Source organism: Aulostomus chinensis, chromosome 8 (genome assembly GCF_037954235.1).
Source record: "Aulostomus chinensis isolate RoL2024-O1b breed Wild chromosome 8, RoL_Achi_v1.0, whole genome shotgun sequence".
Classification (NCBI taxonomy): Eukaryota; Metazoa; Chordata; class Actinopteri; order Syngnathiformes; family Aulostomidae; genus Aulostomus; species Aulostomus chinensis.
Window position 1 is genome coordinate 2550001 of NC_141327.1, and position 27595 is coordinate 2577595.

Below are 27595 nucleotides of genomic sequence, written 5' to 3' on the forward strand. Positions count from 1 at the left end.
TTTGTTTTTAAGTAAAATGAATTTACGGAATCATCAGGCTATTGTATCTGCTTCAAGGGTCGTATATTCTGATCTGAATCAGGGGGAGGTCATAGGTCACACGTGCGTCTCCAGTCTTAATTTTAAATTCGGCGTCATACAGCCTGGAATGTCGAAATGACAATGAGCCAGTTTGTCTGAAATGTGCTTTATGGATTCACAAGATGTCATTTTGTGCCTTTTGGAAATGTTGGTTTGACTCAATATATGTTACAGCCTAGAGTTATTCTTTGTTATTTTATTTGTTTTATTATTATTCAATAATCTACTGACTCGTGATACACACTCTCCTAATATCATATCGAGTATGTGGTTTTTCTTACTCTGTAATATTCTCCCTTTTAAGACATGGATTCGTTGTAACAATACTTCTTCTCTTTGTCTTCTTCTCTTTTTTTTTTTTTTGGTCTTGCGGACATGGAGCACCACAGTCGATGTCAGGCAGCAGCAGGAAGAGCCACAAATAACCATCAGGCCTTTCTTCCTGACTGCGAGACAAAATGGAGGAGTAAATTTTGCGCAGTAACATTTTATGGCCTAATTACTTTCGCGCGCGCGCACACTCTTGGTGTGTGTCGTGAGCTAATTTGAGCTTCCCACATCGCTCACTGTGGGTGTCACTACGGTTTGCAGACCTTTAGCACAGGAACCATTTTGTAGTTTTCCATCATTCACATGCTTCTAACACATTCTTTCATACACACACGGGCAGTTTTAGTGTTTTATTTGCATCACTGAAGCCTGATTGGCCGGCAGCATTGTTAGCGGCGTATCGACCCATCAGAGGCTCACACACGTGCTCATACTGAGAACCTCCAGATGAGAAAATAACAACTGAAATGCCTCTAAATTGTTGCTGTGTTTTGATCATTATTGTGCATTTATCCTGATTATTTGAAGTGTGCGCTGAAAGCTGGCCTTTCTTGACATGCATTAAAGCAGCTCAGGTTAATTGAGTAGAAGAATGTCTGACTGATTTGTAGTTTTTTTTTTTTTGGTTGTTTTCAGCTGAGGGAGAGACGATGGAGCTTTAAATGTTCATTTAATACAATCATCATTGAAAAACAGTCGTAAATTAAAGTCATTGAATTTACTTTTACTCTGGCTTTGCTAAGAACACAACGTGAACATCAGCAGGGAGCAGTGGAGGAAAATAAATCCATTTATATTGGTGGCATTTTCGAATATATTCTTGGATGCGTCTTTTTACTTTAAAAGATCTCCTACATTTGTCAGCTATTAAATGTTTAAAAGCACAAATACACAACAAATGGACTTTGCAAGTTACACCGTTAAAAGCATTTTAAATGAAGCAAATTTTGCTTATATTTCCACAGTTTGAAGAAAGGGATGCTTCCTATTTCTTCCTCTAATTACAGATACGTAAAGGGCCTTGATATTTCGTGCCTCAAAACGGCAGACAGTTTCAGTTTATTAACAATATTTTACATTATCCACCATTAGGTGCAGTTTCTATTATTTATCGAAAGCAAAACATTCACCGTGACAGACACCACAATGCCGCTGGGTGAAGCCGCTCAGGTGTTGCCGGTGGCGTATGTGGCTGGCAGCAGCAGCAGCAGCACATTGAGCCATATATGCAAATCTAATCAGAAAGGCAATTGAGGTACTTGGAGCAAAAGAGGCTAGTGCCCTCAGAGGACCTTCCCTACCTAATGCATGTGTGTGTTCTCCCTCCCTCCCGCTCCCTGCCTTTCTCCCGCCTTCTCTCTCTCTGGAGAGCATTTAAGACCTCCTCTCTGGATTTGGAGGAGACATATTGTCTTCTGCTGGAAAAGCCTGAGCACTAATTGGCCAGAGAGAAGTTTGGAGACAGCATAGAGAAGTAGAGCGAGAGAGGCACGAAGAGAGAGAGAGAGAGAGAGAGAGAGAGAGAGAGAGAGAGAGAGAAGATGCTGTAAAGTGAGAGAAAATGAAAGAGGGAGTGAGTCAGGAATGTTACAAAGACTAAAAGTACTTTAAACCCATAATGGACCTATTTCCAGACAGGCGCCATTTTAAACCTCCACTCTCTCATACCAAAGCCACACACACATGCATCTAATATCCACACACACACACACACACACACACACACACACACACACACACACACACACACACACACACACACACACTTCAAGCAGATTTATAGCTCTAGAAAGCAAAAGGTTTCATCACTCAAAGTATTGCTCCCCAAAACCTGTTATATGGAGTTATGAGAGTGTGAACTATGCTTTTATGGCGTATAAACGACTTACTTTTTTTTTTAATCTTGTAAAAATGTCCTCTTTAAAAATCTCTTGAATTCAATTATACAATTTAAAAACCTTTAAGACTGCTCAAACACGTATTACTACTTCTGAAAACCTTAAAAACATTCTTCATCTTGTTCTTTGTTTTGTTTGCTACTGGTTGTCTGGTCCTGGCAGCCCCCCTCCCACACACACACACCTCCGTCACACCGTCTGTCAGGTGACTCACCTGAGGAGGCCACCGATACGTCAACGGGGCTTCACAATTGAGGCCACAGTTTAGTTTAACATTCAGTCGTGTTCGCTGCCTCCGTTTTGCCAGCCTCCACCCCCTGCAACAAGATTAGCTGCTCCAACCCTTTGGTGTTAGTCTGTAAGTAAGGAAAGTATTAGGCTTTATTACCATAAAACAATATTTTATTAGTGTCAGACAGGGTTCATAATGACGGCCATCTTGTTACATCACATTAAGACTGTCAATATTTGATGATGTGATGTAAGTGTGCATGTAAAAACAGACAGAGCAGAGGGGAAGACGCTAACAGACAGGAGATGAACAGCGAGGACTGAGAATGAGACGGGTCTATCGGAAATGGGATGAAAGATCCCAAAGAGGCTTTTATCCTGACTTCCATCTGATCTGCGTCCTCAGAAGATTCTGTTCCCACCTCAGCAGAAGCTGCTTTAAATAACTAGAGATGCACTCTCGAAAAGATCTCAGCCGTGTTCGCCAAAACATGAAATCAGTCGACCAGAATAAAAGTCAATATCATCCAAGTTAATAACTCACACACACACACACACACACACACACACACACACACACACACACACACACACACACACGTTAAGTCTCAATTATAACATGTTGCTTGTCCTGGAGAACATTCAAGGCAAAGAACTTTGAAATCTGGCACCAATATGGAAACAATAATTTTACACCCAGTAAAATAATATTTATGAGGAGAAACAAATGTTCCTGTTTGTAGACTTGATTAAATTCTGCATGAATATTTTAAATTCTTTCAATGGCAGCTTCCAATTTAAACTTCCATATTCTTATAATTTAGCTCAAGCTTAATTATTAATTTCCACAATATTTCTTGGACATTTTTTCTCTAAAAGACATCGACAGTGTGTACTTTTCTAATTATGTGACTGGATTTGTTGATGAAGGTGAACCAATACTTCTGAGGAGCTACAGTTGCTCTTTAAGCAATAAACAAATTCACCCATATTGTGGTCTTGCACCCATAGAAGAGAGAAGGTGCTACGGTGGGAGAGACGCTTCTCACTGGGAACCAGTAAGAGATGACACACAGAGCCTTGCTCAGCAACATTCCAGTCCACCTTCCCCAGACAACATCTCTCCCGCTGTCCTTTACATCTCCTAAATCTTTTTCCTCCTTTAAGTGCTCCCAGCAGCTCCAGCCCAGCGGGAGCCAGCTGCAGCCGTGTCCTCGTGTCCCTCTTGTGTGATGATGTGTCATCAGTGAAACACTCCGCGCCTCACACTCCATTCTTTACATTTGCAAAACATTTCTACGGAAAAGAACGGATCCGATTTGTTGCAGCAGTATTAAATACTGCGTCTGAGGTAATCACCCTGATGGTACTGTAGTAGTGAGCGTCCTCATAAATACCTGGTGAACTCCATCTGTGATGTCGATGGACAGCCGGGTGGAGGCGGCGGGGTGGGGGGGGGGTGCTCTGTACTCATTTGTACTGATTTCATTTTCCACAACAGCAGGCAAGAACAAGACTTTAGTGGTCCAACCATTCAGTCCATCAAAGTTCCTCAGGCCGACTGATTACCAGGACGCCTCCCCGTCATGAGAACACGCCGGCCCCAGGAAGGGAGCGTGTGGTCTTGCGCTGCATCAGCGTGATCTCAGTGGGTGTTTGTGCTTGTGTGTGCTCATCGTTGTGAGCAGCTTGTGGACCAGACCAATACGATATTAGCACATGACATGTGACAGGTGGCAGTTTAACGGGTCTGATAGGAAAATATGCATCATGTTCTCATGTGAAATAACAAAGCTCCACCCCCGCATGTTCTCGTCACGTTTGACGCCAACACAAAGGCCACACCTCCCACGCTGAAGCCACCTTCAGACATCTGGACGACACGCAGCTGGTATCTGCGCAGCTCATCGGGGTGCGCTGCCGCCAGAGAGAGCAGGTCAGGGTGGCGGCGCTGCTGCACTTGTGCACTCAATATGGTGGCAGAGACAACAGGACGGGGGCCTCAGATGCATTGGTCAGGCGTTAGAGTGCCTCTGGGAGCCGTTGGGCCACACCTTCAACTAAAATGTAAAATCAGGAACGGAGGCAGAACCCAAATGTCGTGTGAACAGGGCCTGTATTTATTGATCCTGCAAGCGGCGTGAACATAAGCAGGTAAAATTCTTTTTGCTTTAGTTTCATCAATCGTGTGAAGTCAAAATGCACATCAAATAATTCATTTGAATTAAAAAACAAGCTTTAAAAACAATAATTTTTCTGTCCTTTGGGAAATGAAACACATTCAAGTCTCTTACGAGTTTGTTGTTGCTTTTCTACATTTGTGCCCTTTTTTCCTTCATCGGAGAAACTGAACAAGGCGGTACAAAGAAGAGCTTTTTAATATCGGATCTGTGTTGGTAATTAACAGTGGTAATATTACTGGTCCTGTACATACTTTTGTACATCTCGTGTAAAATACCTGCATTTTCTTCATTTCCAAAACATTTGACATGAGTTGAATATTTACTAGGTTGTGGCCTCATCATAAAGAAGAGAAGAAAGGAGAAAAATCCTGAGCTAAAACTCTTGAAAAGCCCGTTTTCTGAACCTGTCCTCGTGCAGCAGTCACACCTGAGCAGCGTGAGCTCCGTGTGCTTGTGGGTAGAAGGATGTCTGATAAGTCTTGCGCTTTTTGCTGCAGAAAGAGAGTGTAGGTGTGTTCGTGGTCCGTCTCCGTCCGGCTGGGAGGGATGAGCCGAACGCATCCTGTCTCTCATCTGAAAGCAAATCAGTTTCAGTCTAAATGAGACATGCCCTGCCCCCCCTTCATTCTTGTGTGACCAAACGGTGTACATGTGATATTCACATGCCCGGTAACTCGCCACACCTCACTGACATTTTCCATTTTTATGTCTAAAAAATTAAGGCCAACAGACTGGATTTCACGCCTCAAAAATACCAGAATAAACTGCACATCCCAGAATTGTTAAACCAGCACAGTTTAACCTGTTCCTCGGTCAAAGGCTGACGGGCAGCAGCTCGAGCGCCGCGTGGGGTCTCTGTGCAGACGAGGTTCTTTTGAACCAACAGTAAAGTTTCTGTATTTATTTTTGTGAGGCAGTAAATCGCCCTGCTGAGGTTACAGCCATGAATACACATCATTAGACCTTCTCTCACTTCCTCAATCAGCATTGTTTGGCTCTCCATTTGGCTCTAACTCCCACTGTATTGCAGATCACGTGATCGCTGCTTTATGACCTCCCAGTTTTCGTTCTCAATTTTCGACGGCGATATGTCTAATAAACGATTGTTTACAAGCCGAGAGAGCGGGCCACCGTGGAAGTGAAGTGCAGCACTCAGCCGCTTGATGATAATTGTAATGTAGGCTGCAGTTTGAAGAGTGTCCTGAGATTATGTTTACCTTTGGAAATAGCTTCCTTAGTGGAGAAAATGAATTATGGTCACCAAACAAGGAAGCTGTCTGGGTTTGCTTATTAAAAAAAGTGACATCAGATGGCCCGCTGATATGGAGGAGGGGAGGCCATCGTGACTGTAGATGGAGGAGAAGAAGGTGTTTTTTTGTGAGCCAGATGTCAGAAGTTTGTTGCTTTTCTGACCTCTTGAGAAAGTCGAGGTCCATCAGACGCATGGAGTCTGTGGGCAGGACGTGGAGAAGGGGGCTCTGGTTGTGACCTCTCTCTGAACTCAGCTGTCTGCTCTTGACCTTTGTAAAAGTTCAGCTTCATGTGTCCCCCCCTCCTCAGTCATGGAGCTCACAAGGCCACCGACACATTTGAAGGTTTAGCCATCGTTTCTCCGGAGATGTTGCCTCATTCCATATTCATGCAAGGTGGTGGAGCTCAGTGTCCACAGAGCCATGGCTTTGTTTCACGTGTCGTTCTCACGCCGTCCTGCTGATGCTCAGATACTTGCTTGAGTTGAGGGAGATTGTTGCTGTCGTGCTACTTCATGTATTCCGCTTCAATACAACTGATTTCAAACAAGTACAAAAATTTTCAGGTTGAAACGGACTGAAGAGTTTTTGATGATGGCAGCCTTCCACCAAAATCTGAGGTGCTGAAGCATGAAGAAATCCCGCCAGGTAAACATGTTCTTTCATATTTTTTTTATTTGATTTATTTTGTCAGGCGTGGATGGGGCAAGGGGGGGGGGGGGGGGGCTCAAGCCCATGTTTGTTGTCACAGTCACAAGTAGAATTTAATTGATGTAGTTTTATTTCAAGAAATGTAAGAAGCCAGTTTTCTTGTTCATGAAGCATTCATTTTGTATTTATTTTGCCATATTTCAGCTTATCTTGTTGGCCACGTATTTGTAATAAGCCAGTAGGAATCATAAACTCCTGTTTTTGAGTTTGCGTGTTGTAGCAAATCTAGTCGATGGTGTGAAAACTTCATCAATAGCAAAGGAGTAAATATTTCCGAGTGTGTCCTGCGTCGTCATGTCCTCGTGACACGCTGACACGTCACAAGAAGAGAGATAATCGCTGCTAGCTGAGCGAGCTAACAGCGCTGCTCTATTCAACAATAAAGCACAGCTAGCGAGCAATAACATTACATTTGTTAACATTAATATTAACGTGATGCTGCAGCACTCATTGAAGGGTGTGTGTGTGTGTGTGTGTGGGGGGGGTGTCCTACTGGGGGAGACAGTAACAATTTCCTGGCTGCTCCTGAGGGCTGAAGCTGCTTGCCGCTGTTGAAGCAGCCTGATCATAAACGAAGGACCACCAGGCCGGCTGAGACAACCTGTCATATTCATGTTGCATCTCCTGGGCCTTTTTTTCTTTTCTTTACATTTTTTATTGTGAAACTTTAACCAACTACATGAATTTCCAGCTTATTCTGTTATTTCATTTTATTGTATTATTACATCCATTAGGTGTCTAACTGGCCGGGCTAGCAGTGCAGCGTCTGACCTCTGTCTCTGCTCCTGTGTCTCACAGAGCGTCACACATCCAGACTCAGAGGGTCACTGGGGACCTCCTTGTTTTCTTTTTTGCGGGTGTAACTTCTAGGCAGGACCTTCAGTTTGAGGACCCAGCAGCCCCGTGCTGGGCTCTGTCCCGCACCGGCGCAGTGCTGCCAGCTGATGGGACAGCCTGGGTGCTGTCACAGCAGGTCACCCAGTGAAAAACGCTCTCATTTCCCGTCATCTGTCTGACATGATGGTTTAAATTCCTCACACACACATTTGTACATGTGTGTGCAAGTATCATGATAAACCCCATTCAGTGATAGCGATGTGAGGACAACCTCATTACAGTTTTTTGACAATTGTAAATCCTCGTATTTTAATTAGAAAATCATAAATTATACATGATTTATATAATTTTAATTCCCCCTAATGTTATGTCTGCTACCAATGTAAGGCTTAATGATTCATGAAGAGGCGGCAATTCACACTTCCACGCGTGCCTGTTTGGCCCTTGGTGTAAAGCAGTTTGGCATTATGGATCTTCTAATTTCATATGCAGTGATTATTACAGCAGGGAATGCTGGGAATAGTTTTGATTGGAGCCTGCAGAGTAAATGAATCGTCCTGCAACCACAAGGCAGTCTCTGGGCGAGAATGAATTAGACTGATTGAACACTTCAATAAGTGGGAGTACGACTGCACGAACACACACACACACACACACACACACACACACACACACACACACACACACACACACGCTGGCTGGTGTGGGGAACGCTGCTTCCGTCACTCACACAAAGTCTCATACACACAAACACGATCAATTTACACATCAGGCCTGGTATTGATCACACTATTTGCTGCTCAGCTCCCCTGCCATGGCCTTTCAATTAAGAGAGGGAGAAGAGAGGGTTGAAATATAGATGAGACCAAACAATAAATACTCCAATCAAACTATTGACGTTCCACGTGATTTGTTTAAAAGTCACAGTTAGATATTGTCTGTGTTACAAATGTAATTAGAGCCAGATAGACAGAAATCGTAGTGTTTGGGTGTTAATGAACCTTTTAAATTGTGCTTCTCTAATTGCATTGAGTTCTTTGCCAAGTCTGAGAAATCAAACATGAGAAATTGTTGCTGTTTTTTCAGAGGAGAGAGACAACAACACAACTTTAAAACCTGATGTGTTGTGTCGAACGGTTCAAGAGTTACCACATTAGAACGCAAATAATATTGGAATGCAGGAAAAACAAAGAATCTTTGAAGGTTCTTAAAAGTGAGAAAAAATCAAAGCCTTTATTAAAGGAAAGAATGAATAAACACCTGCGTGTTGAGGCAGAATGTAGAGAGGAAACAGGAAATGACCTCAGAGGCTTCCATCCCAGGGAACAGAGCAGGTGACTACAATTATTATAAAACGATGTAATCAGAGAGGGCGTGCAGGCTCCACCAAGGCAGCAGATTATATTAATTATTGACTAATTGAGAGGTCACTAAAGAGCAACAGAATCGTTCAATACTGTTTTTGTCAACATGAATTTTTCCAGTATGAGCGGCCAAAATTACTGCTCAGGGCCCAGATGGGCCGAGAGCTTTCAGTACACCAGCACCTGAAGATGTTTTCTGCTTGTGTGAGAATTATGAATTCAAAGTTTTTCAGTGAAAGTATTGATGGAGACATAATTCAGCTCTTCGTGTTGGATTATTATTCATCTTAATGATGAAGAAAGGGTAGAGATAATTTAAGGATGTCTGACAGTGCAAGAAAACAAACTAGTTCAGGTTTTCTTCATTTATTTGTTACAGCCACAATTAACAACAGGAAACAAACTGCAGCAACAGAGAGAGAAAACAGTGGGCTGAAGCCAAAGATAGGGCAGATGAATGACTGTGCTGCTGCTGCCTCAGATGACCAAGAGGCAGAGCATGAGGTCTGAACCAGGTGGGCAAAAATCCCTGGCTGCTGGCTCCGGGTGCAGACATGCGCTCCCGTGCCGTCGCTCTCTAAAAGCACCACCATTTCCACTCTTCCCCGCAGGAACAGACGGTCCCTCCCTGTCCATGCACCAGTGGGCTCAACTCCTCAACACTGATAAATTCTACTGGAGATTCATGTTATTCAAATCCCAGCTTGCTGGTTTCTAGACGGATCCATACTGGCTTCCATTCGTTGTCAGGGGTGGGGAGTCCTGCCAGCGTCGCCCAGAGAGCGAGCAGACAAAGTGTCTTAGGTTGCACTCGGTGCACGTGACATTCTTCAGGTGAAAACAGAAATCAGATCATAGTTCAACAAAGAAAGGGCACTCCCCTTCGCTGCAGGTGTGATCTGGACAGGAAGGTCCGTCAGCACTGAACCAGGATCAGTTCAGGCTCGCTCACCTGCAGGAGCAAGGCTTCACGTCCCAGTTGCTTGTTTTGTGTGATTAGGAGTTTTGTTTCTTTCCAGAATTATTCTTTTTTGTTTGTGCGTCTCTTTTTGTCGCGTTGTCATGACATATTCCTTTTCCACCCGCTTGCGCATCATCTCACGCGTCGACGATTCGAGTGTACGGACAAGGCAGGTGTACTGCACCGTGGCGCTGACCTCAGAGCAAAGGCTGCTGGTGTTTGTAGTTCCATCTGGTTACACCTTAAAAATGTTGGTGGACGTTGCAGCTGCGGCGTTGCCTCGGTAACGAGAAGCCGCTGAGCAGAAGCAAGTGAGCCGACAGACTTTTATCATCTGCCGGATTCAACCGCCTTTAAAAGTTTGAATGAAGTCAATTCTGAGGAAGCTTCATGTCTCACCGAGGACCCCGCAGCAGTGAGCGTTGTGGTCGCTGCTGCTGGCGTGACTCATGCGAGCAGGTGTGAATGGAAAAGTTAGGTCTGCTTTTGTTTGTTTTTCATTTCACTTGTCATATATGTCACATGTTCTGCACTCAGGACCTAAGTTTGAATTTCCCTGTTCGTCTGTTCATGTGTATTTTTCTTGTTGTAATTCAGCGTTCTACGCTCCAGTGCTGCCATAGTAACAAACTGAATGTTAAAGCAAAAACGCAGAGTGAATACACTTGAGCAAGAAGTACAACCTTCAGAACTGGTTGGGTTGTTTCTGTAAAGGGAGAGAAGTCTTCACTCTTACAGTTACACACACACACACACACACACACACACAATCAATTTGGTGTCAACTAATGTGGACCTGAATAAATGCTGAGCGCATGCACACACACACACGCACACAAACACACACACACACACACACACACACACACACACACACACACACACACACACCTAGCATTTCCTCTCTGTTGCAACATTAATGGAACAGAAATGACCCTTGCTTGAACTCTGCAATAAAACGTGTGTGCTAGTGTGTGTGCGTGTCAGGGGTTGTACAAAGTGCCCTCCACAGCCGAGTCATGTCTCTTAAACCTCCCCACCCAGCTGAAGGGAGACAGAATGTCTCACATCAATTATTGAACCAAAAAAGAAGAGGGGGATGGAGAGCTTTGGGGGGGTGGGTGGGGGCTGGAAAATAGATGTAGGAAAATAAGAGAGAGGCTTGATGGATGGAATGAGTGAGGCAAGACGAGATTGTGAGATACTCCGGAATGGCGATGCAGAGGAAGGTGTGACTCATAGGGAAAGTGTTTAATTCATGATTTGGGTTAGAAAAAAGCGAGTGTTTAAATATTAACATCTGTATAAAGTGTTTTCGACTTGACCTCATCGCTCCTGCACACTCAGGTCATGGAAGACTGTGAAGAAGTGAGGGAGAACAGGGATATTTTTGGACCCAACTATATTTATATATATTTTATTTATTCACAAACTGGTTATCAGGGAATATGTGTACACACACGCACACACACACACACACACACACACACACACACACACACACACAACTACTGTCTGCTTCAAGTTCTACCAGAGACTTTTTTTGAAAGCACAAGGTGTGAGTGAATGGGGGAAGTGTGTCACACGTCCCATTGAATTCTTAAACTCCAGTCCCCGCTGGCGGCTCACAACACTTTAAAAGGACGTGAAGCTGGAGTCACAATGTATGGCGTCAGGCCAGGTTATGATTAAGGACAGGAACCAAAAGTTAGCATTCATACATGTGTATGTTGTTTTACTTTATATTTATTTTTTGTTGTTGTTCTTCTTCTTATTATTATTATAAGTGATATATACAGTATAAATATATACATATATACACATATGCCTATATATATAATTAAATGTGTTTGTAATGTTCAGTCCAAATATTATTTGATTTAAAATTATTTACAAGTTGTTTGTCACGTATTTACAATGAGTCAGCAGCCAATCAGATGCTTCCTTCCATTTCAGTCAATCACATAAAGGCCCATTCATGAGTGCGTGGCAGGGTCCAATTATGTTGTGCTTTTATTCATGATAACTAAAAATACCTCCACATAAATGTACTGTTACATCTTTCACATCAGCCAACATGTGCAGACTGTGACTGAGAAACAAGATGAGCTGGCAGTAATGCCTTTCTCCTTCTTCTTCATCCTCTTCCTCCTCCCACTACACTCTGTGCTTCTACAATCTGTAAAACATATTCAGCCTCCTAATCTCCTCCTCCTCCTTTCTGCTCCCTGCGATCCGCTCAGCTGCATCCACACACGATCCTCCACAAGCAGTTTATTTCTGATTTAGCCAATCAGAAATGTAGCCCACAGCACAATAAAATGTCCCAGAGTCAACGCTACACAGTAGTTTCCTGATTTACGGGTCAATGAGCTTCAATGATTTTTTTATGAAGAAAAAAACCATCAGGTTCGTTGTAACAAATGCACAAATTCTCTTTCTAACTGTCGTTCTTCAGTTTGACCAGGCTCCTGCTGCAGATATATCCCAAGATGGGTGGGTCCAAAGAGAGAGAGTCTTCATCAGCAACCAATCACAGCCTTCGATGGGGCTGGCGAGTGATACTGGTCAGCTGATGTGAACCAAAGTGGGAAAAAGTTACATGGGTGTGACTGCTGCAGTCCGCATGCAGGCGCAGGTGCAGGCGCGGCCCAGCTAGCAAGGCGAGTAGCCATCATGCTAGCTCAGATGCCTCCTGCAGTGGTTAAACCCGAGTGATGCTCTATGACGGGGTTCTGCTAGCATTAGCGTGTGTCGCTGCAATCAAGCTAAAGCTGACACAAGGTTTTTCCACAGTTTTCTGTGGTTCCCTTCACTTTCGAATTGATTCTCTAATACTTGAAAATCCCGATCGATGGTCTGGAGCCAATGAGGAAGCAGCAGAACATCCCAAGGATCGCTTCCATTTGAAGACTGTCCTTCTGGCCTGGACTGTGAATTCATGCGATGTGGCCATCTGTCTCCAGCACCTCTCAAATCACACTTTCACCTCATTTTTGCAGAACAGATTGCCACATTTTCTTCTAAAGTGGCAGTGTCAAAGAGAAAACATAACCTGTTTAATTCTATGGAAGCTCCAGATGCTCACTGGCTCTCACTCCTGTCTGAACATAGTCATCAGTCTGGGGCACTTCCACATGATTCAAGGAGAAACAAACCTGACAGGAATTCAGAGCAGCGCTGAACACAAAGGAAAGACGCCGTGTGAGGAGCAACAGCTGACTTGACTTTGTTGGGCGAAATCAGAGGCATTCAAATAATATTCTGAGAGGTCCACTTAGAGGAGAGCAACATGTCACTCCGCTCCCTTGATCTCGACCAAGAGTCTTTTCTGTGGAAAAGAAGCACAGAGGATGTGGTGCCTGACCTTTGGCTGGCGAGTGGAGGAATGATGGAGATCCCTGCGCGGGTGAGGAGATGACAAAGTTCACAAGGGAGGAGACAGCTTTCACTAGTTTGATGATGCACTCCTGGTGCGATGTCAGACTGCAGCTCGTGTCTGCACGGAATTGTCAGGTGAGGCTCTCCAGGCTGGAGCGATGTGAGGGATCGGTTGTTTGGGGAAGGTCTGATGCCTGCGGCCATGTTCCGCCTGGTTTTAGCGTGGTGTGATGGAGTCCAGCTGGAGACCCCAGTCAGCACAACTGGATCAAATCATCACAACCTGTGCAGAGTTTGCTTCTTGTGAAACATAAGATAGTTGCTGATGGATTATTTTTCAGAGCAGAACCTTATCAATTATTATCATAGCCCTTATTATCAGCACCCCTCGCAACACTGCGCTTTCTCACACTTTACTCATTCGTTATCCTGGCCAGCACAGACCGTGAGGAATTTACAGTTGTGTACTTTTAGCTTTAGACTCGTGAGTTTGTACGACCATGGACTCCTTTTGGTCCTTGCTTGGTTTTCTTGGTGTTTCCTATTTTGATCAGGTATTTCATCAGTTCCTGTTTTATTTTGAAATGTGTGTGTACTTCCTTTACTCGTCTGTCTTTGTTTCCCAGCTTTTTGGAGTGATTCCCCTGTGTTTTGTAAGTCAGCAGTCCTCATCATCCACAGCCCAGCTCCTTCCTCCCCTCGTGCGCTGCCACCTGTTTATTATTGCATTATTAGATGCGTTTCAACATTAGTTCTTGATAATTTTGTAGTTTAAGGAATTTTTATTCCGTTTTTGGGTTCCTGCCCATGCCTGTCTCCGTTTGTCTTGGTCCACGTGCCTCTGCTTCCACCTCCCAACCTAACAGTCTCACAGCTGACAGCGTAGGCGTGCGTAGCTGCATATCCTGTGCTGCAGCCTACAATGCAGCCCGGGATGCAAATCCCTGGAGCTGCAACTCCACGCCACCACCGACCTCTCCAGCTGTGCCGGGCTGCAACATCACATTTCCCCTTGTTTCTCTCTCCTCCTCTGAAATCTTAATTTATTGTTTCATCAACTGCTGTTAAACATTTGCTTCATTTCAGCTGTGATTGTTTGAAACACATTAAAAAGCCCAATGTGCGGGGGGGGGGGGTCTTGTCATAAAGGGGGGTCACAGGGGGCCAATGGAAGTGTTTAGACGCAGCAGTAATTTGATTCCCCACTGCATTAACTAGGTGGGTTCATCTGTCTTTGAAAAGCACAGTTTCAGTCAGACTAACATGTTACCAGAATTATTCTATTAGAATAAACTTTAATATATATTACCAGGTTTTATTTGTACGAACACAACAATTTAACTCGCTGTGGTGTTGTGTAACTGTACTGACTGCTCATTTTGGATACCACCAGTGTATCCCTTGAGGCCCAATTGCAATCCCTTGCATGGCACTGATTCCTGACCACGAATACCAGAAAGAAGAAGAAAATCTAAGGTTGGCTCAGGTAAAAATCCTGCATCGAGTAGAACTTTGACAGAAGTATTTGCAGAATACTGGAATTAGGTTTTAACAACCCTGTGCAGGTAACTAAGACGCTTCAGAAGTCCGCTTGTAAAGAGATGGAGTTCCAACTGAGAATTCAACTGAAGCATCGTGAGCGGAGACTCATGGCGTTGAGCAAACTACCGGGATTTTAACAGCACACACTGGCTTTTTATTGGATGTGCAAATAATGCTGTTCATGTTTTTTTGTACAAAAGAACATGAACTGTGTGTGTGTGTGTGTGTGCGCGCGCGCACGTGCATGTGTACGTCTGTACTCCTGAGCTCTGTGGTGAGAGTGATTGTGAAGCAATCCCAGTGATAAATTAATACATTCCAGCCAGATGTCTATGGAATAAATCAAGCGCGCTACTTCTCCGACCTTGATGAATGACACATCACCCTTAGAAATGCAGATCTGAGTAAAATGGCTTCGTATGGATCAGACCCAGTGAGGAAGGGGAGACTGTGGGGAGTGGTGGTATCAGAACTCATATTCCAGGTGTGATGGGGAAGACCATGCGTTTCTTAAGAGCGGCAGCTTTTGTATTCCAGTTACATCGAATAAACAGAAATGTTTTGGCATTCAAAGCAAAACAAGCAGAACAAATCGTCATCTTGTGGTTGTTCGCTTCATAATTCGCTGCAGGGAAGTTCAGCTTCAAAAAGCTTGAGCAGCGTCTGAGGTGACTTGAATGTGGCCGAAGAAGAGTTTTCTGCTCGACATTAAGATGCCTGAAACTGACCTTTGACACTGCTGACATCACTTCAACATTTCATGCCCGAGTTTTATCCAGAAGCATTCTGTCTGTAGTCATAGAGGCCTTGACCTTTGACCTTTCCCACGGGAATCCTATCACACCATCATTACGTCCAACTGAACATTCAGAAACACTTGGAGCGTGAAACACAAGATGTTCAATTTCTTGTAAGCGGACTTCTTTGGACAGTTTTGTTGTTGGTCGAGAGGCTCGTCAATATCATCAAGCGAAATTCAAATCACAAAGAAGCGATGCAGCAGTAAAAAAATGTCTTTGTGAGTTCATGACAGCTATTTGTGAGCGCCTGAAAGGCAAAATACAGTTTATGGTTGATAACCATAAATACATACTAATACACACCTTTATACTTCATCTGGCTGCCAGACACGTTTGACATTTGCACAAAGCTTCATCTCATCTATTTTAGAAAATGACTTATGAATAAAATATTCTATATGTATATCATTGAATATTCTTGTTCCCTATTTTTGCCACAAACATGGCAGGGAAGTCAAAACTCAGAGGCGCGGCGAGTATGATTAATGATGAGCTGAGGCTACACTTCCAGTGAACACTGTGTATCAAGTCAAAGTGCGAGGTGGGCAGTGAATCCATGGTCCACACCTCCTGGTGAGCAGCCCACATCACACTGCAGATGAATCAACAGCAGCAAGCGTTGGGATCCCTGTCGGTGCGTCTGACTCGTATGATGAAATCCTCCCTCACTGTCAACTGCGCTCATTCTCTGCATGTGACATTTAACACTGGAGCACCCAACTCCGACTCAACGAGTGAGAGTTTGAATGGATTTTCCACCTGACCTCTAAAGCAGAGGTTCCTGAGGTTGGCTCCAGACACCAGACTCCTCTCATCCCTGGGAATAGTCGAGGTGCTCCAACACTGCAGGTACACACGCTAACATGCCGTGAGGACGCACCCACATTTCCATGTGTTTTCAGGGCCAATGAAGCACACGTTAGTGTGCTGTTGATTTCTGCACGTTTGCATGTTTCTGGTAAAATCATGAAGCTGAGGAGGAATTTGACTTCTCAGTGGCATTCTTATTAGCCACTAGCAGTGAATGTGCAGAGGCAAACACCAGCAGAACCGGCTACTTCTGGTTAGCCATCTTTTCAAAAATCGGTGCAGAAGTGACAAGTGTTTGCAGGCATCCACCATTTTCTGATTTATGGTTCATGTACCGCTAACAAATGTGCATAGATAATTCAAATGTGCCACATGACAGGTGGGGGAGGGGCATTAGAACCAGAGGAACCATTTTCCAAAATATGACATGCCCCTGCACAGGCGCAGGCTGGTTTAGCATGCATACATGAGGTATATCTAAAACATACTGAGCATCTATGAAGAGATAAATGAATGATGAAAGCAGACGCACAGGTCACCACTGGGGAGATGACCCCTCAATCCCACGGGACCTTTAAACGTAACCTGAGCTCTAGTCTTTGGTGGCAGTTGTCCGTTAAAATGTGCCATTTCCAGTCATTTGTACATTTTATTCAACTTCATCATTAAACCCCGCCATCTGCGCGACCCTCACTTTGGGAACCTCTGTTCTACAGTGCATCATTTGTCAGAAAAATCAGACTTCTCCGTCATAAATGTCCTGGTTGTCTAAATCTTTCCTAAACGGTGTTGTTGTACATGTTTCATTTCATTGAGAGGAGTTTTTGATGTGATTTTGTTCTCAGGAAAAGGCAAAATGACGTGGCGATGAGAGATGGAGACTCGCCGATTGGAAAAATACATCCCTTCACGTACAGTGAATCATGATTTAAATGTTAATTAGCACAATTTTCTCCACCCCATTTGGATGCTTTGTTCGTGACAAACACATTAACAGATGGAATTCATTTTTAACACAATATGATTGTTAGATTATTGACAGAAAAGCACAGGCTTCTGCCAGCAGAGCAGTTTGAAAAAATACAGCTCATCTTTCTCATACACACAGACACACACACAGGCGCGCACACACGCACGCACAATAGTTCTGTAGGCCATATTGGCTGTTGAGTGCCAGTCATGTTGGGCAGATGGATCAGGCTGAGTCACTCATCCTATATGAGCGACTGTGTTCCTGCACATTTTTCCAGAAGAAGTTAACTTTTCTGAGAGTTTCTAGCGGTGAGTGATCATAAGTCAACTTCCCGTTCCTCAGGTAAAAGAAATATTAGTTGGTCACCAGTTGTGATCAAATAAATCTTTCAGATGCAGGAAGATAAATCCCTAATTTTTGCAGCCACACACACAAATATTTCTAACACGGAGCAAACCTTTTTTTTAAGCATGAAGGAGCCTGAGTGTACAGAGAGATTAATTTGAGAGGAAGCGTAACAGAATCAGAAAAATAAAAGCATAATGGATGGAAGTGTGCTGTCAGCACCGTAGATCACCCAGAAGCTTGAGCTCAGCTGGAGGCTCTGAGTGTGAGAGGTGAAGAGGTCGTGCCCGTGAATCCACTCTTTGGCCAGAGGAAGGAGTGAGAATGTGGAACCTACGACTGATGGCCTGCCTGACTTGTTTTGCAAAAATGGTCCTTTTACCTTGCAGAGGAAGGTTATAGTTTCTCACTTTGGGTGGTGAGACTGTTCAAACAACAAATGCAGCATTCTGAGGTCGCAACGAAGGAGAAGAAGAAGGAGCTCTGAGGGAGGCATTACAGCGTTAGCGCCACATCTGACAGCAAAGGAAAGCAGTACGAATATTCTAAATATGGCATACGCTTGGACGAAGACTCATTTTCTAGACAGCAAAAATATGTTTGGCCTCTGCCTCCATCCATAGCTGTGATTTCTCTTGCTAGTTTGTTGGCCAAAGAGTGTTCCATGACAGGATACAGTCATCTGTGCTCTGAGCCCTGCTGGTCTTGGTTGTGTTTCACAGGGATCCCGTCGAATGTTTCCAGGAAAACTCTGTCACGCGTAGAAACACACACACCGACTCTTTCAGGCTTGGTGTCAGCTAGGACATCCAACAAAAACTGCCTGAGCAGAAAGTCACTGAAGTTGAATGATTGTGTTTCTGTTGGCATCCATGAGCAATTAAGCAAAGGCAGCACCAGGCTGTTAGCCCTCCAAGGTACTGGTTTCTGGATGCACCCTGCTGGTGTTCTCCTGCCTGGGTAATGCAGCTGCAGCCTCAGCTACTCTCGCCTGGATTTATTGGTCCATATACTCTGGTTTGAATAAATACAGCTGGCTATCCAAAGATGGAATCAAGAGATCAAGCTGCCTCCGGTTCTTCCTCAACATCTATTACGTCAATGTCAAATGGCGACCCGGCGACTGCAGCCATTTCTCTGTCAGTGCTCACAGATGAATTGACCGTCCGTGAGCTCTCCCTCACCCAGGACCTGGTGAAGCTAACCACCAAACAACTAATAACAGCTGCGTGAAGACGTTTCACCGCTCTCTCAGAAGGCCTCTGCACTTATGGCTGACTGGTACTGAGTCCTCTTGCGGGGAATCACTGACCCACGCAGCATCCACATCAGGCACGAGTGTCATATGACACGAGGTGTGGGAGGGTGTCGTGCTCTTTGGTGACGGTTGCTCTGATGTAGGTGGACTGCTGCCTCCTGACCTGTGGCGTTGCTCCTGCTGTGTTGTGTTGCTGGTGTTGCTGTCTGATTCAGGTCTGTGTTCCTCACTGCACTGACCTGCTCATGAACGGGTGCAGGGTCCTTCAGGTGGACAAGCTCCTGAGTTTGTTGAAGTTCCATGTGAGTTTGTCAGACACTCCAACCATGACAGAAATGACTTTATTGTTCCACTCGTTGTTTTCTTTTGTGCTTTCTGTCCTTTTGCAGTTTTGGCAAAAGCACCATTTTGGTAACCACACCTAAGTGCCTCTCAGATGCGTAGATCTGCGCCTGACGGTGTGGATCTCTCTGATTGGGTCTTCTGTGTGACACTTTTGCAGTCATCAGTGTTCACCGTGCAATTTAAGGAGGCCAGAGTTTGAGCTGAGGACCCCCTGGAGAACTGCATGCTGCTGTCTGCAGACGTGCTGGATGAAAGGTTCTACCTGGCCTGGTGTCGCCCACGTACCTGGAGCTGCTCCTGCAAAGCAGATCAAGGCTTTACTTCCTCCAAGTAGAGACTGGAAACCCCCTTCAGGCTGATATTATCCAGTAAAGTTCATGACCTAAACAGGCTCCAAATGAACCCCGTGGACTCAAACACATTATAGATGAATAGAACATGCACTACCTCCTCTTTTTAAATGACGATATCTTCTATCTTACTATTGTTAAATAATCAGGGAGGGGGCACCTACCCCTGCCACTGATCCAAGCGATTGACGCCACTGACATGAACATCACACCTACATTTTTTTTCACGTTATTCTGTCGTTCCAACCGTGAAAACGGTCATTTTCCTAACATAATAAAAATCATATTAAATGTTTTATGAATCAAAATGCTCTTTTCCAAAAAACTACATAAATCGAATGGAGGTCTTGTGCTATCTTCTTTTATATTATTAGTCAGCACACATTCAGAAGATAATGTAGATCTCCAGACACTCCGTGATGTAGACCAGAGGCACAGTCTTGCAATCCCTCCTGTGTAAGAGCTCAACTTACAACCCCTCGACCGCTCTGCCCCTCTGGCTCCACAGATAATCCCACAGCGAGATCCACAGAGTTCAGCGGCGACTTCAAATTCCAATCAGCCAAACCTGTGATGAAGCAGCATTTATTGCCCCATCATGTTCACATGCTGTGCTTTCTGCAATGTCACAACAAAGACATCAAGTGTTGTGATCAAGTCTATAAAGATCCCTGATACAAGGGTTCATTTGCTCTGCCAGCCTGCCCCCCAACCGACCTTGAGGAGGTCCTCTGGAACTAAACCCTGAACAGAGCTCAGAGGTCTTATCACTTGATGAATGTTCCACATCCAAAAGAAGGATGCTGGGGGGGTTGGGCATCGCTGTCACAGAGGAACCCCGGAAATGAACCATTACTCTGCGCCCATCTTTAACTCATCCAGTTCAAAGTCTCATTCATTTTCCCACTGACCTTTCAGCAAATTCCTTACACAAAGTGTTTCAAACCTGGAACCAAGCCAGCCAGCCAGCAGGTGAATTGCTGTAAACACTGGAGCACATCAGACAAGCCCAGTTAATTTACATGAAAGGAATTCGTAAAAGCGCAAAGATTCAGAGGATGCTTGGATGTGTGATTTCAGCGGGTTCAGAGGGCTTCGTCACAGCCCTCAGTGTCTGATGCAGATGGGCAAGTTCTCCTTGTGTGTCTCCATGACGTCTCAATTCCCTCCAAAGTCAGTGTTACCACACACTTCTCAAGTGCTCCGGCTGTTGCACGTCATGAGATGCATTCACCCCATGACAAAAGTCTATTTTTAGCTTCCTTTAATGGGCCCTAATAGCAAAATGTTGATAGATGATAAAAAATAACTATCCCACATGTTAATGGTCACAGTGACTGGATGGAGTCCCAAGTCGCTGTAAATCTTGCTGTTACCGTCTCAACGCTTAACTGGAATGAGAAACTGGTGGTTGCAAGCAGGAAGCCAGCACCTGTGTCCTGCTGTAAAGTCCAGTTCTGGGACCCATCCATCAGCCCAGCCTGCCTCCTTACTCGGACTTTCTGCCCATATATTGAGATGAAAATGCGAGTGCATGCGGCAGAAACATGAGTGGGCTTACTGGAGTTGTTTGAAAGCCTTCTGTGTCTCACACGGTTGCCAAAGGGAGCCGCGCGCATGGCTCGAAGACACATGGAGAGCGAGGGAGTGTCATCGCTTGACGAGTAGGGAGCATTGTTATTTTGCATTGTGGGAGGATTTCACATGGTCTCCTCTACCTGGAGGATACAAAAACCCAATTTGAATTGAAGAGTCATTTATCATTTTCCAGCAAGGTTGTATCATGAGATAGCGCTCCCTATAAATTATATAGATGGATTATAAATAATAAAACATAAAAATAAACATTTTTTGAGTTAAGGAGTCTCACAGCCTGAGGGGGAAAGCTGGTCTGTAGTCTGGCGTCGCAGCGGTGGAGAACTGAGTTTGGTTGCCAGGCGGCAGCAGGGTGAACAGGCTGTGACTGGGGCGGCTGTCGCTGAGACCCCACCTCTCATTTATCTCAGGAGATGTGAACCAGCGTTAAGTTACGGATACGAGTTCTGGGCTCTTAGTTGTTTAGCTTCTCTTTCACTCTCACCTCAGTGACGCAAGACTTCTTTTCTAAGAGAGGCTGGATGATGAGAAACATTCAGAGCCCGATGAACACAACAAGCAAAAATTTGAGCCAGCAATAAAAACAACACAATCCATTTCAATTAAGAAAAACAGTTAGGAGACTCAATAAAAATCCTCACATGGAAAATGTATAATCTCCATAGGAAAAATAAGAATGTAGTTTAAGGGAAGCTTTTTTTTTAACTCGTTCCACTGAAAAGGTGCAGAGTAACTAATAATACTAATGATTAAATATGTTCATTATGTCAGTCTAAGCCTGTTCAGTGGCCGAGCAGAGCGAATAGTGCTGTCAGTCCGAGGACAAACGTCTTGGTGTCCACTCAGCAGCAGGACGCGCACCAGCGAGAGGGTTGCTGTTTTTGTCCAAGCAGCAGAGTGAAGCCTGCTGGGTTTGACGACCGTGGCAGCAGCATGGAGGGCGTGCTTCTCCTCTATTTCGAGCTGCGGCCAGTTCTTCAAACCCAACACTGAACCGCGCTTGAGCGTCGCTACTTGAACACTGACAGACTGAATGTGTGGCTGAGACGATGTTACCGGCGAACGCGGGCTTCGTTAACCCAACCAACTCCCCCTGCACGCACACTGGAGGGGTGCCTCAGGTCGACCCAGGCTGCGCCGGCCCAGTGGACAGGAAGGGAGGCGGGACTTCACTACGCGGCACACACACACTTCTCTCAGCCACAGACCAGAGCATAAAACAATGCTCATTTCGCTCATAACCTGCAACAGACAAGCAGCCCGTCCAGGGTGAGCCCCGCCTCTCGCCCAATGTCAGCTGGGATAGGCTCCACCCCCCGCGACCCTTAACAGATTAGTGGTATAGAAAATGGATGGATGGATGGATTTGGTCGCAATGAAGTTGTAGCTGACTGCTGTCTCTCCTTGTGCTGGAGCAGAGGTGTGTCACTGTGGTAACACGACAACTCCTGTTACTCATGTTAGGACTTTATTCTTGAAGTGTTCTGACTTTATTCTCATAAGATTAGGATTTTATTCTTGCAGATCTTGTCACACTACGATCACTTCATTTCCTCTAAAGCTCAGACTGGGTGTCCTCACTACTCCATGAACTATTTAGATCAATAAAAATGTACACAGAAAATATGTTTTCCTGATGGGGGAAACGTCTCTTCCTTCCTCTTTCCTTCCTACTGTCCTTCCTTCCTTCATTTATAATACTAACAATAATCTATCTGCATTTACAACCCATCAGCGTCAAGAGGTGGTGGAGGAGTGTCCAACACACACACACACACACACACACACACACACACACACACACACATGCTCACACCGAGGCCAGTGATACATGATCTGTCTCTAATGTTCTTAATGTGAGTTTTGTAGATTAGATGACAGAAAATGCCAGAAACACACACATCTGGACAACACACACACACACACACACACACACACACACACACACACACACACACACACACACAGTCTTATGACCTCACCCACCCCCCCCCCATATTATCCGTGTGAGCACTTGACATTGATGGTTTACAAATGCAGATGAATGATCGGCGACTGACAATTCCCGTAATCAGTAGCCCTGCTCTACCCCCCCCCCCCCACACACACACACACTCACACACACAACCCACTAACCGGCAATACATCAGCATCAGTGAGGGAGAGTGTGTGTGCTACCCATCACTGGACGTTAGAAAAAGGGGGAGTCCTGAGTGACACATTTATCTGGGTTGATAAAGAAAGTGAGACAGGGACTTTCTTTCTGTCTTTCTTTCTTTCTGTCTGTCTTATCTTGGTGTTGTAGTCCCAAAAACATTTGTCTTGCCTCCTTTTTCAAAGACCATCCTAGCCAGTAATGTGATCCGTAGCAGGGGGATATGAGGGTGTAAATGTACTTGGTGGTAATGGCCTGTTTGGTGGGGGTGTTCTGGAGCTGCCGCCGCTCCGGCAGCAGAAGTTGTCACTTAGCCTTATTAGCATCTCTGGAAGATGGAGAGTCGTTGTTGCATGACAGGGCAGCATCACATCACGTCAGGCCTCTGACTGTGGAACGTCGTCCCCGAGCGCACACCAGAGGGCCTACGCTGATGGACGACAGGGCTATTAAATACAGAACGCTGCAGGGAGAAAGAAATGCAATCTAGAACAAACTATGGAGGCCCTCCTTAAAAAAAATGGCATAATTGCCACTAATTTGAGTCTTGATGATGGTCAATGATCGTGACGCCTTCAGCTCCTCGAAATGATTACAATAACAAGTAAAAACAATCTGAAGAGACTTCTGCAAAAATAAATGGGTATTCCTTCCACCAGCACTCTTGATTTGAAATGCTGCTTTTCCTTTTATGTTTTTTACTCTTCCTAATAATAAGAATAATAACAATAATATAATATGATAATAATAATAAAAGTAATATAATGATATTAGTAATAATGATGATAATAATAATATAATGATAATAATAATAATAATAATATAATGATAATAGTAATAATATTAATAATAATAATAATAGTAATAATAATAATGATAATAATAATAATGATAATAATAATAATAATAATAATAATAATAATCTCTGTATCGAACACTGTCATTCACTCGTGTGCCTTTGATTTCATGTCCTTGGTAGCCTCTCTTTTCATATAGAGTTTGTGTACTGTGACCTCATATTATTCTGGGTCTCCGTGTCATTTTTCCAGGTTGAACTCCTGCAAACCGTCCGTCTCTCATGATGTCCCTCCAACCAAAACTAGCACTTCATGACTTGCCCTTTTAAAGCAGCACCTATGAATTAAGATTTAACCCAACTAAAATGTATTTAATTTGTAGAATTGATTAAACTTGTCTCTGTTTACATCGATGGAATTCACTTTTCAAGGGATTTTTTTATTTTATTTTAATGGACAATTGACTACATAAGTTACGGGCGGCCTAGCTCAGGGGTAGAGTGGCCGTCTGGCAACCGAAGGGTTGCTGGTTCAATCCCTGACCCTGGTGACCATGTCCAAGTGTCCTTGAACAAGACACTGAACCCTTAATTGCTCCTGATGAGTAGGCTGGTGCCCTGCATGGTCGCCTCCACCATCAGTGTGTGAACGGGTGAATGAGACGACACTGGGAAGCACTTTGAGTGCCGCCGAGGTAGAAAACACTCTATAAAACTGAGTCCATTTACCATTAATTCAAGGATATCCAATCTGGCTTTTTTAATCATCTGACACAGCTGCAGAGTTATAGGTGTGTGTGCAAGGATAGAAAGGTGGAGGTGTGTGTGAACACATCTGCAGCCTTCAGCAGATGTTGTGAGTCTCGTTGTCTTTCACCTCTTTATGTCTGTCTGCTAGTATTATTTCTTGTTGTCTGCTTTAATCAGGATCTCTTTGTCTCTCTCTCTCTCTCTCTCTCTCTCTCAAACACACACACACACACACACACACACACACACACACACACAAACCCAGCGGAAGCAATAACAATCAAATCCCCCCCCCCTTGTCCCTGACCCCGCCCCCTCCACCTCCACCACCTTTTACCCATCCCTCCTCTCATCTCTGTCCATCTAATTTTATGAGTGTCTGGGGAGTTTGCCTCAGTTCAAGTGTGTGTGTGTGTGTGTGTGTGTGTGTGTGTGTGTGAGTGTGTGTGTGTGTGTGTGTGTGTGTGTTGTAGCATTCTGCATGTCTGTCATAGGATGTGTGTGTGTGTGTGTGTGTGTGTGTGTGTGTGTGTGTGTGCGCGCGTGTCTGTTTGTGTAACCAGTGGAAAACGGCTGCCTGTCACATTAGTGGTTGGATGGGCTAAAAAATCCCCCCTGTAATTACATTTGGACGGCAGGCCTGGTCATGTTAACCTCTTTATTTAGAGGTATGGATGGATTTCAGGATTGAGGGAGAAGAGAGAGAGAGAGAGACACGACATGTTTCCTCTCTCTCCTCCGTCCATATTGCTAAATGTCTTTGTCTCCTCTGGCCTCAACTATAAAGTTAAAATGCCACTGAGACGCTCATGTGGACACGTTACATAACGGCGGACGTGTTGACCTCTTCTTAATTATTTCTGCAGCTAAAGCATCAGCCTATTGCTGCCACCCACCATGACAAAGCTTTGATCCACAAAAAGAGATCATAAAATGATGATGGACAAACACCACGTAGCACAGCACAGTTTGAAAATCCTTCTCTTCCCTGAGGCTCTTATCCTGCTGCGGATCACGTGGGACTGGCGTTATCCCATCACACCCTGGGTGAGAGCCCAGGTGTCCATCCTGCCTATTATCAGCAGGCTACCACAGGGGTGACGTATGGACAAGCACACTCACCTTCACACCTACAGGCAATTCAGAGTTCCAGTTTGGCTAACCTGGGGGGGGGGGTAGGGCATGTGCACATGGTGAGAACATGCAACTGCGTGTGTGTGAACGCTTGAAACAAATGGATGAAACATTTCTGCCATATTACTGTAGGTGGGAGGCGTGTATGAGAAGTGGTGCAGCAGTCTGGAACTGTTGGCTGATCTGCTCTCGCTGGATCAACCACCTGAGTCCGAGCACTCCTCCGTCGTGAGTGGACTTCTTCACGTTTCCTTTTCCAAATTTCACTGTCGTTTCAAGTCCTCAAAAAAAGCGTCATTCTGCAGGGAAAGCAAATATTTTTGTGTAATAGAATTTATTTATTTATTTTTTAATTTATTCAAATATTTCTGGAACCATAAGCGTTTCCAATATACGCCGGGGTTTGCGTGTTTTGTCTTTTTTATTCTTTTAGCTCAGCGCATGCAGCCAGTGGCTTTGACGACTGCGTTGTCAAGCTTCCCCCAGTAATCAGCAGCGTGATTCAGCTGATTCAAAACAAAACATTTATCAGCCTATGAGAACATCACCACACCTGTTCCTGTTGATGAGCATTAAAGTGACACAACTGGATAGAAATCGGATCTTTGTATCACGTCTTCATTGATGAAAATGTCGATTCTTGAGAGGGACTGTATGACACTAATTACAATATTAGTTTGCATTCTGTCTTTGTTGAACGTAATTCTATTTTAGGAATGTCAGACATGATACGTGAAGCGGGCCATCCTGATGCCGCTGGGTGTTTGCGTGATTAATCTGATATGATCATGAATCTGTCAAAGCTCTGCTTAACTCAGAAAGGCCTTTTGTGAACCACTGGAGTTCGTCATCAATGAGCAGATTTGAAGCTGCTCCTCCTTTTTCAAGTCAGTTGACAGAATATTCCATGACATGCCAAGTGAGTTTGCACACACAAACATCCGTCAGGATGCAGAATCCACTTATTGATCTCGAACACTCTTGTATGCTCTAATTTTAGATTTCACAGCCTTCTATCATTTGGTGTATGAATCGGTGTTGGCAGCCCTCAGCAGTGAGCTAAACAGGTCATTTCCAGAGAATCATGTGTGTGCCTCTGTTTCTGTAACTGTCCACTCCAGTAAATCCTTATTCAGCCTTCAGCGTCTGTCAGGACTGAATATGTAACCAGACAAGAAACCAGAATCACTGGGGACGCTGCTGCTTCCCTGTCCCTGTCACTCTATCTGTCACACTAACACACAAACCCGTTCTTTCTCTCTCTCTCTCTCATGCACACAGGCGTGCTGTCACTCTGTCCCAGGTCAGGGCAGGGACACTGGCTCTGCTCCCTCGCTGTATTCACAGAGGAGCAGAGGTTGACTGGTGACTGGCTGCGCTTCTCTAGCCACCACTTCGTGTCCTGGTCTTTCTCTTTGCTCTTCTGTGTCATTCCTTTCGTCTCAATAAATGGTTTCTCTTCATTTTTCAATGGGAATCTTAATTATATTATCTTGATCTTTGCTTTACCTCTG

The 27595-nt window shown here is 44.5% G+C and overlaps 1 long non-coding RNA gene across 1 annotated transcript in view; it reads left to right on the forward strand.

The window, feature by feature from the left end:
• LOC147256823 (uncharacterized) overlaps nt 1–27382 on the forward strand; it is a 50508-nt gene extending 23126 nt beyond the window's left edge. Inside the window, exons 2-3 of the long non-coding RNA XR_015117419.1 lie at nt 6540–6621; nt 27363–27382. This is a non-coding gene — a long non-coding RNA (uncharacterized LOC147256823). The remainder of the gene's footprint in view (nt 1–6539; nt 6622–27362) is intronic.
• Nucleotides 27383–27595: the final 213 nt, after the last annotated feature.